General features: G+C 38.4%; 1 protein-coding gene and 1 long non-coding RNA gene across 2 annotated transcripts in view; one reads left to right on the top strand and one right to left on the bottom strand.

The window, feature by feature from the left end:
* LOC148347495 (uncharacterized) overlaps positions 1-14032 on the bottom strand; it is a 144874-nt gene that overhangs the window by 78594 nt on the left and 52248 nt on the right. The window contains exon 3 of the long non-coding RNA XR_015848066.1: positions 5850-5949. This is a non-coding gene — a long non-coding RNA (uncharacterized LOC148347495). The remainder of the gene's footprint in view (positions 1-5849; positions 5950-14032) is intronic.
* uts2r1 (urotensin 2 receptor 1) overlaps positions 1-14032 on the top strand; it is a 55894-nt gene that overhangs the window by 23462 nt on the left and 18400 nt on the right. The window lies entirely within an intron of this gene.

Below are 14032 nucleotides of genomic sequence, written 5' to 3' on the forward strand. Positions count from 1 at the left end.
TAATATTATGCAACAAAATATATCAGGAAATAAAAAGAAATGGATATCTTGTGAAAGAATTGTAAGAACAAACGACGTTTGTAGGCCGTACAAAGAGAAAAATCATTTTGCATTGCCGGAATTCTGCAAAATGTAACTTGATGTCAAGTTTTGGACATGTTTGATAATTAATTATCTTGCCACACTTGGGATTATGGTTGCTCACTGTTGTTTGAAGCGTTGCTCACCGAATTTGTGTGAACGCTCAGACCCGTGGAAAATTAGAGGGAACATTGCCCGTAACTCAAGTACTTCTCATCGAAGAAAAAATTGCTTTTTTTATTTACCTTATCCAAATAAAGAAAGTAATTAGACATAAAAATATACACAACATTTTTACATTTTCTAATATCCCGTAAATTGAAGTAAGCGGAACAAAAAAACATCGGAATATCAAAAATAGCTCCTATCACTCACGCCATTTATTGCCAGCTGTTAATTCACAGCCTGAACACCTTTGCAAATGGTAATTATCACCGTAGCTAAGGTTTCTATTCCCTTGAGCGATTAGCATAACAAAACACGCATTACCGGCATTTGACGTTTTTGTAAAAAAAAAAAAAAACTTGCCTTTTTTTGTCTCTCCCCTCGGGATATTTTGAGAAACGACATCCACTCTCATTCTGTCTTGGCGCTTTTGACACAAAACGACTTCAAAAGACCGCGTTGATGGATGGCACCACTCGGAGACGGCACCGGGATCCCAGATATAAAACACGGAAAACGCGCAAACCTCCGGGGCTTGGGGATGACGTTGACGTTAAAGAGGTCGTTTTTGACTTTCGGGATTGTCGTTCTCATGGATGATTTGTATTGTGAGTAATTAACGTGGGGAGTTAAATGACACAAATAGAAAGCTCTCAAGGGACCCGTTGTTTATTTGTATACATTCCAAAACTCCCGAATTAAACGGGTTACGAATCCCGAATGCATTTGAGCTAATATTCCTTCCCATCGTCAGCACTATTTGTTTATTCTAACGTAATGAGCCGAAATGAAAAAAAAAACGGGTGATTGATATCTTATCTAATCTGAAACTTTGACCTTGGAACTTTTGCTTTTTCAACCTTTGCAAAGAATGAAGTGCAATTGCACCTCCACTACACTAGGAGGAGTGTCATCACATTGGCAGTCTTTTATTTACTTTTAACCTCAGAGCCATAGATATAGATAGATAGATAGATAGATACTTTATTCATCCCCGAAGGGAAATTCACATTTCCAGCAGCATCCCTGAGCTGAGAACAATACAATAATAAAGCAAAAAAAATACAATATACAAACACCCGGTGTGACGTGCAAATGCCCACTGTAGCGTGTTGTGTAGAATAACTAAATAGTGCTACACAGAATACATATTGCAATAAGATTCGGTAATATGCAATGTAGGTGGTGTGGTTTACTGTGGGCTTTTACTCTGCCGGGTAGAGTTAAAGAGCCTCATGGCATGAGGGAGAAAAGATCTCTTCAGTCTGTCCGTAGTACAAGACAGAGACAGCAGTCTGTCGCTGAAACTGCTCTTCTGTCTGGAGATAATGCTGTACAGAGAATATGAAGTACAGATGCTGCCTGACTTACGAACGAGTTGGGTTGCGGATGATAGTAAGTTGAATTTGTTCGTAAGTTGCTGCAGTGCTATATTTTGTATGTTTATGTTTTATATAAGTATGTGTAAAGCTTTTATAAGTAAGCTGACTTGTTTCGTACTAAACAATAAACATTACATAAAATAATGTGCTCTATGGGGGCGGCAGTAGCTCAGGAGGTAGAGCGCTCGTCTTGGGATCAAGGGATCCCAGTTTGAATCCCGGCTCATCCGTGTTACATGTCGAAGTGTCCTTGGGTAAGACACTGAACCCCTAATACCCCCAATAAGCAGGTTAGCGTCTTACATGGCTGCAATACAAGGCCGCTATTGGGAAATGTGGAGCACATTGTAAAGCGCTTTGGGAAGTCATTGACTTGAAAAGCGCTATATAAATGCAGATCATTTTGTTTCATTTCATATAAAAATAAAGTGAGGTTTAAGCTACTTTTGGGAGATGCGCTTCAGGAGGTACTCCCCCGTGGTAAAAAGTGGATGAAAAAAAGCATTCAGACAATTTTCTCAACCGCATCAAGCTTTCTTATTCCACTTTCATTTTAAAAGCAACGGCTCGCCTCCTCTTTACACTTTACACCAACCATATTGAATGGATGCACAAGATATTAAACAATAAAAATGTTAAAGTTCTTCACGCGCTGGACATAGTGTAGGTGTAGAATTTGAGTTGCGCACGAATGATGTCAGTAGGGTGACGAATGTCGCGAGAGTGTAGGGGAGTGCGAGAGATTCGTTTTGGAGAGAGTTCGGTGTGTTTACAATAGACGGGTGTTGACGGTCTTCGCTCTCCAAAGAGACCATAATTGTTTCTGAGTATTTTTTATGAACGAGGAGCAATCCATTACCCATACAAAATGACACGCTACATTGGTGGCAGTGGTGAGATTTACAAGCAGGTGAAGGAGAGATGTTTGAATACGAAGTAGGAAAAGGAAGCGGATTTTTTACTTCCGGGTGGATTCTGGGTGACTTTTCACAGTGCCACACGTCGGTAGTGGTGGAAGTGAAGCGCTACAGTACTGTCCTGTACTCGGAAAAAGGTGCACACAATACAAAATCTAACTTGGAGCAATGTCCGGATATTTTTCGACATCCCGAAAAAAAAAATCGACTGTTTTTCGTAAGTTGAATGTTCGTAAGTAGGGGAGCGTCAATACAGTATAGATATGAAGTGGAGCAGACCCTCAAGTGACCACATGAAAAAAACACAACCCCTAGTGAAGAGTATGGAAACACCAGTCTTGGGCAAGCCCCCACTCAGACATTTCATTCTGTAGAAAAAACTCGGATCACAAACATGAAACGGTCGTAAGGTCATTCCAAAGTGCGGCATATTGGCATTCAGAAACGCTAAAAGAAATAAAGAAAAACATTGCAACGGTCAGTAAATGTTACTTTTACAGAGCAAGTGCAGGGAAAGGAATATGAAATCATTCAATTCTGAGGAATCGGTGCATTCTTAGTAGAAAATGAGGACACACCCAGACAATTTCCTTTCCTTAATTGGGCACCAGGCTTCGATTGAGTCTGGTTGTTAGTCAGCAATTTAAAACAGTGCAGTTATCACACCTTGGAGGGGTCCTGGACTAAGTGGATTGGCAAGAATCATAGCTCCAACAAGAGAGACGTCTCGAGACCAAAGCCAGAATCGTCAAATTCTTAAAAAAAGGCAGCTCTACTCGTAGGGTTGCCAAAGATGTGGGCTGCTCACAGTCAACTGTATCGAAGATTTGAACTAAGTACAAAGAGTACGGGAAGGTTGTTAAAGTCAAGCGTACTGGTAAGCCAAGGAAGACATGTGGGCGTCAAGACAAACAACTAAAGGCCATAGATCTTAGAAAATGCACAACAAGACAAATGAAGAGGAAATGGAAGGAAGTTGGAGTCAATGTATGTGACAGAACTGCCCAAAATCGCCTAAAGGAAATTGGATTTTTTTTCAAAAAGGAAAGGGAAACTATGGCTGACGCTTAAACACAAAAGAACAAGACTGCAAAGGGCTAAGGAGAGGCAATCATGGACTGTGGAAGACTGGATGAACGTTATCTTAAGTGATGAGTCACGAATCTGCATTGGACAAGGTGATGATGCTGGAACTTTTGTTTGGTGCCATTCCGGTGAGATTAACAAAGAAGAAAACCAAATTCCTCCTTCCTTCAATGGAAAAAAATGTTTGGGGATGATGAACTCCTTTTCCAAGATGACAATACATCATGCCAGAGCAAAAACTGTGAGGGGGCGTGAGAGAAATTCTTCCGAGGGGGGGGATCCTGACAGAAAATAATTGAAAAGAACTGCTATGAAACAAATGCTGTCATACAATTTGACTGGAGTACAATAAAAATATTAGTAATACTTCCCAAATGTCCAAAGACAAAGCAGTCCAGTCTGATTAAGTATAACGAGCATTTGAATTCAGATGGATTCCAAGAGGTTTGTCAAAAGGTATTTGTTCCTTTTCCCCGCTCAAAAACAACCATGTCAAAAATAACCTGATTTATTTTGAAACAATCTGATGTATTTATATGGGGATTTGACATGCAAAAAATGTCTTAGAATGTACCTATGACATATGGTTTCGGAAATATTGCAGTGTTTCCTATACCATAGGAAGTTTATGGTGGGCCACTAGGGTTTATTAGTCCCACCAAGGCTAAAAAAAGTGTATTATTAAAATATAACAATTATATATATATATATATATATATTAATCTATATATGTGTGTATGTACATGTGAAGTGAATCAATTCAAAAAATACAAAATGTTCTCTCGATGAATCAAGCCCCTGCAATTGTCTAAATTGTATAACTATGTGAAACACTGTATTGTAAAATACTAAAAAGTACTGAGAAGTACTAAAAAGCATTACAAAGTAGCAAAGCACAAAAGAAGTTTTAAAAAAGTATTTTTAAAAGTAAAAAGTACAAAAACTACTGAAAAGTCTTAAAACTATTAAAAAAACGTAATAAAAAGTACCCAAGCTACTGCAAAAGTGTGAAAACGTAGTGTAAAGAAGTACTAAAAAGTACTGAAAATTATATCAAAAAAACTACACAGTACTCAAACGTATTGAAAAGAACTTGGAAGTACTGAAAAGTGTTTTAAACTACTCAAAAGGTCTAAGAACTATAGAAAGTACTGAGAAATACAAATAAGACTGAAATGTATTAAAAGTACAGTAAACTACTGAAAAGTACTGAAAAGTATCGAAAATAACTTTACTGAAATGTATGAAAAACTACTTGAAAGTCAAATGTACTGAAAAAATTGTGAACGTACTGAAAAGAATTGTGGTACTTCTGATATTTTTGTAGTAAATAGTACTGAAAAGTACACAAAATATTTAAAAATGTATGACAAGGCACTGAACGATATTGAAAAGTGATTAATAGAAATAAAAACTTTGGAAAAGTACAATAACGTACTTAAAATGACAAATGCTAAAATGTACTGAAAATGAGTAAGAAGTATTTGAATGTTAAATATTAAAAGATAGAAAAAGTACTATGGTCCTGTTTTGTAATATTTGTATTGGTGTAGTGAAAAGTCCTGAAAAGTATTGCAAAACACAAAAAAATACTCTTGTACCTTTTGTACTATTATGTAGTAAATTACTCAAAAGTACTGGCAAGTACTGAAAATGTTAAAAAGTATTAAAAATAGAAAAAAATCAAAGGTATAAAAAGTACAACAAGTAATATACCATCTAAACCGATACCATAGTGAACAGAACTAAAATTACACAAAGTACTAAAACGTTTATGGATCCTTTAACCGCAAGGGTAGTTGGGGTACCACTTCTATGGTGTGTCTTGGGCAAGAACAGCCTGGCGGAAATGCCAGTACTAGTCTTAAAAAGTACTGATGCTACAACGAAGTACTATCTTCTTTGTTCTCTTCTATCCTCACTGTAAAATGTGAACCTGGAGTGCCACGTCCAATTTTGTTGTCACAATATGTTCAACCCATTTTGTAACAATGACAATAAAGGTATATTCTATTCTATTCTATTCTAATAGTACTATAATGAACAATTCTTTATTGGCCATTTGATATCCACAAATTACCGATTTTTTTCCTTTGGAATACTGAGATTTCAAATGAAATTCCAAAGTAACTCAACAAAAACGATAACACGGCTTGCGGAAAATTGCTAGCTAGGTCATTGATTGCACATTTCTGATTTGATGAAAGGAATCACTTACCGATGGACTTGTTCTTTCGAAGACGTCGTAAGGTTACCAGGAAACAAACGGCCGTACGAATCGGGAGCGTCCAGCCGAGAATCGTTTCCGAATCGCTGACCTGAAACAAACCAGTCGAAGCCTCATAAAAAAAAGAGTGATAGAATCGTCCCCTCGAGGCGGCAGACGAATCGAAAACCGCGCCGGACCTCGATGAATCAGATTCCCAAGTTGACTCGGCTGAGAGGACCGACAGAAATAAAAATCGAGTCCGTGACGCTAACTGGAATCAACTCGAGGAAACGGAGTAGCTTATTTTTCGGACTATAAGGTGGCAGAAACACTGATTTGGGTAGTTCATTCTGATAGGTTAGACCAGGTCTGTTGAACTCATTTAAAAGAAAAAAGAGAAAGAAAGAAACGAGATAAATAAAGAAATGAGAAAGAGAAAAAAAGAAAGAAAGAAAGAAAGAAAGAAAGAAAGAAAGACGAGAAAAAAGGATGATAAAGAAAAGAAAAGAAATAAAAGAAAGTAAAGAAAAAAAAAGCAAGAAAAGAAAGAGAAAGAAAGAAAGAAAGACGAGAAACAAAGAAACGAGAGAAAGAAACAAAAGAAAAAAGGGAAAATTAAGATGAATAAAAGGAAGATGAATAAAAGAAACGAGAAAAGAAAGAAAGAATAGAAATAGCAAGAAAAGATAGAAAAGATAGAAAAGAAAGAAAGAAAGAAAAGACATAAAAGAAAGGAGAGAAAGAAAGAAGACAAAGAAGAGAAAGAAAGTAATAAAGAGAAAGAAAGGAAACAAGCAAACAAACTATCAAAAATATGGAAACAAAGAAAGAAACAAAGAAAAATGAATGAATGAAACAAACAAACAACAAAAACATATAAACCAAGAAAAAAAAGAAACAAAGAAAAACAACTTAGAAACAAAGAAAAAAAAGCAAAGTAACAAAGTAAAAAAAAAAAAAAAAACAAAGAAAAAAAAAAGAACAAAATAAAAATACATAAGACAAACATTTTGTACAATTTTAATTCAAACGCATCGGTGTATTTTAAGAGCAAAATCAAGAAGCTAAATCTATTGTAAACTATTGGTTCATTAATACGCTAGTCATGAAAGGCAATGACAAAGTAAACAAGTCACACCAAAAAAGCATTGTAACACAAATCCTATGCCAATATTGTACTATTTTAAGATATCATATCGGCAAGTAAACAGACCAAATAACTGATCTGAGTTTTAAATTCAAATAAATGTAAAAATAATATTGTGATTTGGTAAACGACGGTATTAAATATCAGTACCACTAGTTTTGTGGTTTCTGCTATGACAGGATGCCGGTTCTTCTTCAAAGGTTGCCAGGAGGTTATTGCATACCAGTCACCCTCAGTCAAATGCTCTCATTATAAATGCTTACAATTCCCTTATTAAGTGATAATCAACCTTACAGACACCACGCGGCAGCTGTTTCTCTCTAAAGCAAACTTTTAACTCATTTAAACTTTTAAGCAACTTTAAAGTAAAACAACAGACTCCCTGAGAAACAAGCTACACACCAAAATTAAAAGAAATGAGAAATAACCCTTTAGTGCTATAAATATAGAAATTCCAAGAACTATTATTTACAACTCAACTGTTAACAAATGTAGCCCCAAACGATACAAAACCTCTGAAAAAGATGCAATAGTATAAATTAAAATGTGTTGAACAAAAAGAGTCTCTTCTAAATATTAGTATTCAGGAACACTCCACTTCAGAGACAATTAAACTGAGTCTGATTTTGCTGCTTAGACTCTTTTTTTCCTTTCGACCCTTTTCTGTGTTCGATGTGCTATTCCAACTGGCTCTTACAAGTTTAGCAACTTCAAACACCGTCATCCAATCCTGGTGATCTCAGATATCAGATATCTGAGGCCACGCCCAAAGAGGCATGATCTGGTTAAGCGTTCCTAGTCCAGTGATTTTCAATCACTGTGCCGCAACACGGTAGTGTGCCGTGAGAAATCGTCAGGTGTGCCGTGAAAAATGATCCAATGTCACTTTTATAAAACATGTTCTGCAAATATTATGCCATTGACAAGTGTCTGTGTTGTAAAAACTGGGGGTATAATAAATTATATTGTAATTAAACATACTATTCAGAGTAATTTTATAAAATTTTTGGTTAGTGGTGTGCCACAAAATTTTTCCAACGTAAAAAACATGCCCTGGCTCAAAAAAAGGTTGAAGAATACTGTCCTAGTCAACACAAAAAGAGGAGCTGATCGAAAGCTCGGCCTCTTTTGGTCCTGCCTGACGGATTCATCATACGTCGGTCTCATGGAGCAGCCGTACAGGCCTGCCCTGCGGCCTTGAGTTCAGCACGTAGGCCATCTATGCACTAATATAATAATTATAATACAATTTCTGATTTAACACCATATTTGACGGTATTTGGAATAAGCTTTTTTTCTGTACAAGGAAATCTCCCCAAATCGACTTGCGTTATAGCAGAAATTTTCTTTTTGTGCTAGTAACTTTCAGCGGTCGGAAACTCCCATAATCTCCGGCGCCTTCCCTCCCCTCTTTTTTTTTTATCATCGATTCTGGGTTAATAAACTGTGTGTTCTCTTTTAAACGACATGGTTCATTGATTCCATTTTGGGGGGATTAGTCATTAATATCAGAAGTCAAGAACTCAAAGTAATAACGTAATTCAATTTTTCATCAATGTAGGAAATTCTAGCATCATTCAGAAAAAAAAAAAGATTTACGGTGGAGCTAAAGCAACACCTAGAGGAAAATTTGTTTACTGATTGCAGTAAAGAATGATTCATTTCAATCCTAAGAATTTTCAAAATTAAAGCTAGAAAGGTCCCTACAACATACATATACATACTAAACCGAGAGGTTCTTGATGCACAGGTGAATAAGTGGAGAGACTGTTTAAACTATCAGAATGCACTATGCAAAGCAGTGTTTCCGGCACCTCGAGTAAAGATAGTGTGATAATGAAATAACTTTTAACGCCTTATCGTATGTCATCTGTACCACTGGTGGGGGCCTAGTGGTACAGTGTTGGCGCCCACACTTCCGTGATCCGGGATCAATTGCACTACTATATGTCGAAGAGCCCAACTGTTACATGTAAAGACGGTAGCTCTTACTACAGTCTCAATTTCATGCAACTTATAGTCCGGTGCGCCTTATGTATGAAAAATACACTATATGACAATAGACTATTTTAGGGGAGTTACTGAATCGACTGTATTTTGATTTGCAGATGGTGTAATTTGATTTTAAGTTGCTTTTTCCCACTACGACAAAACTGAATGACAAATAAGGAATGGAATCGACAAAGGTTAGCAGAGCGGCGTTTAGGGAAAGAACAACGATTATTTTCTTGTGCCTCGAGCCTCCACTCATCGATTTTTGCGTCACAAAGCCTGATTTGTTGAGTCTGTTGTTGTGAGGCACTTCATCCCAGAAATTAGGGCCCTTTTGTTGAGGATCAATAAAACTCTGAAGTCTCCGTAACGATCCTGCTAATCGTTTTCGGGACAGATTTTGTTTGGTTATGTGAAATAAGACAGGTAGATCGTTCTACGTAACGATAGATCGTGAAAGACTTAAACAAGATGGTGATCTCAAAAATTAAAAGATCGTTATAATGTCCATTCCGTTCAGGCAGTCCCTGGCCTGAATTTACTGCAATATTTTGCAGCTGCTAGCTGCATTACTGCAGAGGATCGCTTTAGTGGCTAGCTTTGAATTAGCATTTTGTATTACTTTAGACCAGGGGTGTAAAACTCATTTTAACTCGGGGGCCACACGATAGAACAAACATTCTGTCGGGGGCCGGACTAGTAGATTAAAGAGAAAGAAAAAGAGAGATAAAGAAATAAGAGAAAGAGGGAGGGAAAAGGAGTGAGGCCGGGACAAATAAAGAAAAAGTGAGGGAGAGAGCGTGAGAAACAAAAAAGATAAAAAGAGAAGTCGTGAGTGGGGGTGAAAAGAAAGGGAGAGGAGTAAAGAAATCCAAAGAGAAATAGAAAGACAGAAGGAGAGAAAAGAGAAAAGAAAGCGCGAAGGGTAGGAAGAGAGAAAGAGAAAAGAGAAAAGGGAAAAAAGGAAGTTAGAGCAAAAGAAGTTCAAAAGACACAGAGAGAGAAAGAGAAAAGAGAGAAAAGGAAAAAAGGAAGTTAGAGCAAAATAAATTAAAAAGACACGGAGAGAGAAAGAGACAAAGAGCAAAAAAGGAAGAGAAAAAGAGAGACACAGAGAGATGGGAGGAGGTGCTTGCACTTTTTCCATAGCTCCACCCATCCCTCCTACTCACCCAATCAAATAACTAAGTTCTCTTCAGGTGTTTTGACGTATTTACAATTTGTTCCGTGGATTCATCAAAAAGTATCTGAACACTGAACACAGACTATATATTGAACTTTTATATAAAGGATTCTTTAGCGTTGTAAAGCCAAAACGAGTTTTTTTTTGTGTGACACCTTGACTGTAAATTGTAGTGAAAACGTGCCCTATATACTCTCAAAAGTACTGCTCTGTAATTCAGCTTTGGTTTGGCTTTGCGTGTATCTGAACAGGATCAATGGCTGAAGTTTTGAACGAGATGGAGAAAATTTGCATGCAATTAAATTTGTCTCTGAGCCATAGGTACTCAAAGAAAGACCCATTTCTGGCTCGCGAACCATAGATTCCCGACCCCTGGTATATAGTATAGTATACGTCATATATGAAGGAGTAGGTACAGTGACTAAAACGCGTTGTTCATATTGACGGGCCATTAATAACAATACAGTGGAACCTCGGTTCTCGACCATAATCCGTTCCAGAACCCTGTTCGAAAACCGATTTGTTCCATCACCGAAATCATTTTTCCCATTAAAAATAATGTAAATCGTTTTAATCCGTTCCAACACCCTGAATGTTTACCATGAACGTTAAACGTAAACATAAAGCTAACCCAGGCTAATCGCACGTTCGCGTTATCGTAATCTTCCATACGAAAAATTATGCTAACATGAACGTGTAAAAATGTAAAAATCAGGTTGTTTACAAGTCATTTAGCACCCGTGTCTCCACAACAAGTGGTGAGCGGTTCATTGGAAAGGGGGCTCCGTTCCAACACCCTCAATGTTGGGCTCCGTTCCAACACCCTAAATGTTTAACGTAAACTTAAAGCTAACCCAGGCTAATCGTACGTTCGCGTTATCGTAATCTTATGAATAGGATTTCTTACCTTTGTGGTGGTCAGCAGAAGGCGCTCGCACACCTCCTTCATTTTTGGCTATTATTTCTTTCTTAAATGCAATAGTTGTACGCACTACTTTTCTTTTTTCACCTGTAGCAACTTTGCTGCTTGCACTGACTTTCTTTGGAGGCATAATAAGGCTCTAAAACACCCGTACGCCGCTCAGCATCGCACCCTAGCGTACGCACCCACGCGTTATCGGCGTTCGAACTCCGATTTTTTTGACCCAACAGCGAAGCAAGAATTTCTCGAAATTTTTGGTCGGACTCCGATTTGTTCGAACTGAGAGGCGTTTGAAAACCGAGGTTCCACTGTAATGTAAAATGGTCTTGCGGGCCGGATATGATTACACGGCGGGCCGGACGTGGCCCGCTGGCCGGGAGTTTACCACATGTGCTTTGGACGTTAATACTTAATAATTCAGCAGCTAATGTCAGTTTCACAAACCTTATCAGCTATAGCTTGTATTGAGGACTTGGCTGGCATCAAAGTCGCGACTCACATTAGCGTATAGATTGCTTTGTTGGCTAGTTTTGCTTTGGCTGCTTGCATAACTTTACAAGCTAACGCTAAATAATTTACCATTGAATGTCAGTTTTCATGGAATTTACGTTCTAATGCTTCATGCTAGCATTGTGGACCTTTTTCAGAAGTGCTTGGCTTGGATTTTGCACATTTTTTCACTGACAGAGTCGCTAAACGAATAAGAGAACATCGCTTTTGTGACTAGCTTTGTTGATCCGTTTCCAGCTTCACTGGTGAAGGATCTGTTTGGGATCTTAGGACCATCAGTTTTAAATATTATTAATATATCGCTATCCTCGGGTATTGTTCCTGTAGCCTTCAAGTCTGCCGTCATTAAACCCACGCTTAAGCGACCTAACCTTGACCCAGAAAGCCTAGGTAATTAAAGGCCAGTGTCAAATCTGCCATTTTTTTGCGAAATTACTTGAAAAGGTCGTTGCACAGCAGCTAAATGACTTCATGTCAGAAAATAACCTTTTTGAAACTGTCCAGTCAGCATTTAGGGCAAATCACTCTACTGAGACAGCCATGGCTAAAGTAACCAATGATCTCCTTTTAACAATAGATTCCGGTGCCTCATCAATAATAATAATAATAATAATTTCCTTTGTATTGTCATTCTTTGTAACAATGTACACAGAACGAAATGTCGATACACCTGACCCGTTGTAGCGAGTCGATGCAGCCGCAGCCAACAGAGGGCGCCGCCATTATACCAATTAGGTATGTCTCGGCCGAGGCGCGAACCAGCGACCTCCCAGTCTCAAAGCGGGCACACTACCATCTAGGCTACTGAGCTGGTAATGTTACTGCTGCTGGATCTCAGCGCTGCTTTTGATACGGTCGACCACAACATATTATTGGTTCGTCTAGAACGCATTGGTATCTCAGGAACTGTACTCTCGTGGTTTAGGTCCTACCTGTCAGACAGGATGCAATGTGTTAACTATGGCAATCTGACCTCTAAACAATCTAATGTCCCCTGTGGTGTTCCTCAAGGCTCTGTACTTGGCCCCCTTCTTTTTAGTATTTATATGATCCCGCTTGGTGACATTATCCGCAAGTATAATATTAGCTTCCATTGCTATGCAGATGACACTCAACTGTATGTGCCACTGGAAAAAACTGGACATTTAAGTTGTAGAAATCTGGAGGCTTGCCTTACTGAGATTCAAAGATGGATGTCAAATAATTTTTTACGCCTTAACCCAGAAAAAACTGAAATGTTGATTATTGGTCCAGCTCACTGTCGTCAGTTGTTTTCAAACACTACCCTGAACCTAGACAAATGTAATATCACCCATAGTGACTCGGTCATAATTAAGACAATTCTATTCCAATTTTAACATAATAGAAAATGAAAAATGAATAATAAATGTATTTATAACCATCCCATCGGTGGCCTTGGGGGTATGGCGCCCGCCCCGAGACTGGGAGATTGTGGTTCAGGCCTCGGCCGAGTCATACCTAAGACTTAAACATTGATACCCGTTGCCTCCCTGCTTGGGTTGGAATTGGGGGGGGTTTGGTCACTTAATGACTTCCAACACCTCGGTTGGGTTGAGCGAGGAGGCTGGGAATCCCCTCCTCTGAATCAATCTCCCCAAAAGAGTCAGAAATGACTCTAGCCACCTCCCACTAGGGGGATATGGCTGTGGTATATAATAATAATAATAATAACAACCATCCCATCAGTTTGTCTGGACATTTTGTTATTTTGTGAACCGTGTTCCTTTGTACCTTCTTTGCCATTAAATGCAACCCCTCTTCTTGAGCACCCCTGCCTTAGTTAGTGCTTCCCCCACATGGGTCCATCACCCCAAACCCATAAGTCTTAGCCGTTAGCATCACTTTAGCAGCTAATGCCAGTTTCACTGACCTTAACTACTGAGGCTAGCATTGTGAACACAGCCGCTAAAGCAGCTAGTAGCCAGATAAGACCTTAGCTTCTCATGTCAATGCTCGCTTTGTGGACACGGTTGCTAGCTGCTTATGCTAGTGCCTTTGCATGAATACTTGATTCAAATTAAACCTAGAAAGTAGATCCTAAAATGCCTGTTCTTTTATATTAGTAAAACATAAGAGGGAAATGATCAGACATATTGTTTTTATTAAACAATCATGATCAAATCTAGATCAAATTTCTGTTTTTGTTTTTTTGATATTCGTCTAGCTAAGAGATTATGTCTTGTATTTGTTATCGTTGGCACGTCGGACAACAAGAGTGAGATTTACAGGGGCAGTTATCAGACAGTAAATTGCTTCACATGTCCTAACAAGGTCATTAGAAGGTCAATGGCTGCTGTCGGAAATTCTATTCCGGACATGGGATCGTCGGGATTTTAAACGCCTTGGCGCCTAACTTCGTAAAAAATGGACGCTAAGCCACGAAACAAGATCTTGGTGGGAGAGAACAGGGCGTATTT

This window comes from Urocampus carinirostris, chromosome 19 (assembly GCF_059441175.1).
Source record: "Urocampus carinirostris isolate Australia breed hairy pipefish chromosome 19, RoL_Ucar_1.0, whole genome shotgun sequence".
Classification (NCBI taxonomy): domain Eukaryota; kingdom Metazoa; phylum Chordata; class Actinopteri; order Syngnathiformes; family Syngnathidae; genus Urocampus; species Urocampus carinirostris.